This window comes from Arachis hypogaea, chromosome 19 (genome assembly GCF_003086295.3).
Source record: "Arachis hypogaea cultivar Tifrunner chromosome 19, arahy.Tifrunner.gnm2.J5K5, whole genome shotgun sequence".
Classification (NCBI taxonomy): domain Eukaryota; kingdom Viridiplantae; phylum Streptophyta; class Magnoliopsida; order Fabales; family Fabaceae; genus Arachis; species Arachis hypogaea.
The window spans coordinates 121,683,638-121,687,914 of record NC_092054.1 but is presented as its reverse complement, the minus strand read 5'-3'; positions in this window follow the sequence as shown (position 1 = coordinate 121,687,914).

Sequence of the window (4,277 nt, the reverse complement as noted above, 5' to 3'; positions counted from 1 at the left end):
CATAACCATCAATGGCACCTAAGGCCAGAGAAACCTCAAGAAAGAGGAAAGGGAAGGCAATTGCTTCCACCTCTGAGTCATGGAAGATGGAGAAATTCATCTCTAAGGTCCATCAAGACCACTTCTATGAAGCTGTGGCCAAGAAAAAGGTGATCCCTGAGGTCCCTTTTAAGCTCAAAAAGAGTGAATATCCGGAGATCCGACAAGAGATTAGAAGAAGAGGATGGGAAGTTCTCTCTAATCCTATTCAACGAGTTGGGATCTTAATGGTTCAAGAGTTCTATGCAAATGCATGGATCACTAGGCTTTGAGCAAAAGCCAAAAGCTCTTTAAACCAAAAGGCAAGAGCAAAAAGCCAATAGCCCTTAAAACCAAAAGGCAAGGGTAAAAAGGATCCAAGGCTTTGAGCATTAGTGGATAGGAGGGCTCAAAGGAATAAAATCCTGACCTAAGCTGCTAAACCAAGTTGTCCCTAACCATGTGCTTGTGGCGTGAAGGTGTCAAGCCAAAAAGCTTGAGACTGAGCGGTTAAAGTCAAGGTCCAAAGCAAAAAAAGAGTGTGCTTAAGAACCCTGGACACCTCTAACTGGGGACTCTAGCAAAGCTGAGTCACAATCTGAAAAGGTTCACCCAGTTATGTGTCTGTGGCATTTATTTATCCGGTGGTAATACTGGAAAATAAAGTGCTTAGGGCCACGGCCAAGACTCATAAAGTAGCTGTGTTCAAGAATCAACATACTGAACTAGGTGAATCAATAACACTATCTAAATTCTAAGTTCCTATAGATGCCAATCATTCTGAACTTCAATAGATAAAGTGAGATGCCAAAACTGTTCAGAGGCAAAAAGCTACTAGTCCCGCTCATCTGATTGGAGCTAAGTTTCATTGATATTTGGAATTTATAGTATATTCTCTTCTTTTTATCCTATTTGATTTTCAGTTGCTTGGGGACAAGCAACAATTTAAGTTTGGTGTTGTGATGAGCGGATAATTTATACGCTTTTTGGCATTGTTTTTACATAGTTTTTAGTATGATTTAGTTAGTTTTTAATATATTTTTATTATTTTTAAATAAAAATCACATTTCTGGACTTTACTATGAGTTTATGTGTTTTTCTGTGATTTCAGATATTTTCTGGCTGAAATTGAGGGACTTGAGCAAAAATCTGATTCAGAGGCTGAAGAAGGACTGTAGATGCTGTTGGATTCTGACCTCCCTGCACTCAAAGTGGATTTTCTGGAGCTACAGAAGTCCAAATGGAGCGCTCTCAATTGCGTTGGAAAGTAGACATCCAGGGATTTCCAAAAATATATAATAGTCCATATTTTGCCCGAGTTTAGATGATGCAAACTGGCATTCAACGCTAGCTTTTTGCCCTATTCTGTAGTTAAACGCCAGAAACATGTTGCAAAGCAGAGTTAAACGCCAGAAACAGGTTACAAACTGGCGTTTAACTCTAAGGAAGACCTCTACACGTGAAAGCTTCAATGCTCAACCCAAGCACACACCAAGTGGGCTCGGAAGTGGATTTCTGTATCATTTACTCATTTTTGTAAACCCTAGTAACTAGTTTAATATAAATAGGACTTTTTACTATTGTATTTACATCTTTGGATTATCTTTTGATCCTTTGATCACGTTTAGGGGGCTGGCCATTCGGCCATGCCTGGACCTTCATCACTTATGTATTTTCAACGGTAGAGTTTCTACACACCATAGATTAAGGTGTGGAGCTCTGCTGTTCCTCATGAATTAATGCAAAGTACTATTGTTTTTCTATTCAACTCAAGCCTATTTCTTCTCTAAGATATTTATTCACACACAAGAACATGATGAATATGATGATTATGTGACGCTCATCACCATTCTCACTTATGAACACGTGCCTGACAAACACTTCTGTTCTACATGCAAACAAGCTTGAATGCATATTTCTTAGCCTCCTGATCTACGATCAGAGTCTTCATGGTATAGGCTAGAATTATTGGCGGCCATTCTTGAGATCCGGAAAGTCTAAACCTTGTCTGTGGTATTCCGAGTAGGATCTGGGAAGGGATGGCTGTGACAAGCTTCAAACTCGCGAGTGCTGGGCGTAGTGACAGACGCAAAAGGATTACTGAATCCTATTCCAGCATGATCGAGAACCGACAGATGATTAGCCGTGCGGTGACAGCGCATTTTGGACCATTTTCACTGAGAGGACGGGATGTAGCCATTGACAACGGTGATGCCCAACATACAACTTGCCATGGAGAGGAGTATGAAGGATTGGATGAAAGCAGTAGGAAAGCAGAGGTTCAGAAGGAATAAAAGCATCTCCATACGCTTATCTGAAATTTTCACCAATGAATTACAAGGTGACCATAGCTTGCTTCAAGCCAACAATCTCCGTGGGATCGACCCTTACTCACGTAAGATTTATTACTTGGACGACCCAGTTTACTTGCTGGTTAGTTGTGCGAACTTGTGACAAAGAACTAAGATTATGAACGTGCGTATTAAGTTTTTGTCGCCGTTACCAAGGAAGGAACGATCACGATTTCGTGCACCATGGCCATCCTGAGAAAGGAAGAAAGAGAAGTAATGTCAAATATAGATAGCTAAAAACCGGAATGAAGAAAGTCTAAGTGATAATGAATGCCAAAGAAAAAGATAATAGCTTAAATACATGGTAGCTACAACATGCAAGTAAGACATCAATTAAGATCATGAAGCCATATCATAACAACTAGATCAAGAGGGTTAAAAGCATGCAAGTAACAAGCATGAGAAGCATAGCTCAAGCATTAATATCAACAATAATTATCACATGTAACAAAATAATGAGCACTTTTACATTGACAATTAATGACTAATATACTCAACACACATGGATTTCAAGGGTTGTGAAAGAGAGGCATTAAATTTTAAGAATAAAATAGAAAAGAAATCAAAATGCCATGAGAGCTTTTTTACAAACACTTGGTGTGTAATTTAAAAATAGGAATTAAGGTAATTAATCCAAGTGTATATGAGATCCAAAATAACATGTCAATTGACAAAGCACTCCTCATAATACCCACAAGCTAAAATGTAGCAAAATAATCACCCAAATAAAACTCCAACACCAACATAAAAATTCAAGATAAAAGAATGAAAAAGAAATTATAAATAACTAAGCAAATATAAAATTAAAAATAAATAATATAATCAAAAAGTAGAAGAGAGGAAGAAAAAAACTTTAAGAAGATGATGAAAATAGGTAGATGAATGGGAGTAAGAATGAGAGAAGAGTAAGAAGGGAAGAAGAAAAAGAAAAGGAAATTGTAGCTGCTGGAGTTGGTGGTCTCCGATGGTAGTCCGCCGGTGGTGGTGAGAGCAAGGGGAGGAAAGAAAGGAGAAGTAGAAAGAATGAAGAAGAAAGAAGAAGAATTAGGATTAGAGAAAGAAGAGAGGGGTGAGAGAAAAGGAAACTGGTGGCGCGCTGAATTAAGTGACACGGTGCATATGACGTGCACGCGTACGAGTGGGTGGGCAAAAATCCGGGTGACGCGTAAGCGTCGGTCACGCATACGCGTGATCAGTGGCCATGCTAGACGCACGGCTCCAGCCCCATGGCTGCACAACTCTCTGTTCAAATCTTCAAATTACGCCGATTTCGATCCACGTGTACATGTTGCTGATGCTCACGCGTGGGTTGGCAAAGTTAGCAGGGGACGCGTACGCATGGGGAACGCATACGCGTGGGGTGGCTTGTGCGCCAGGCACCCCTCCCGCTCGCCTCCATCGCAACCCTCTGTTCAATTTTCACAAAGGGCGAACCTCCATGCGATGCGTGCGCGTAATGTACGCTTACGCATGATGCACGCTTACGCGTCGTATGCCCTTTTTTTATATTAAGCAAAATAAAGGTAAATATGCAGAACTAGAAATTAATACTGATATAAATAAAATAGAACTAAGAAAAAAGGGAAGATCATACCATGGTGGGTTGCCTCCCACCTAGCACTTTTCTTTAACGTCCTTAAGTTGGACGGTCCACAAGCTTAGTCCTCTTCCTTTGCAAGATCCTCCAAGAGGAAGATCTCTAGCTCTTTGTTGTTTTTCATCTTCTCACCATGATATAGCTTCAAACGGTGGTCATTGACTTTGAAGAAGGTGGGGCTTGAAGGGTGACTCAGGTGGAAGATTCCATATGGCTCTGCCTTTTCCACTCTATAGTCCTTCCCACCTTGATCTCAACTTGCCTGGCATGAGTCTCAACCTTGAGTTATAGAGGAGGACTAAATCCCAACC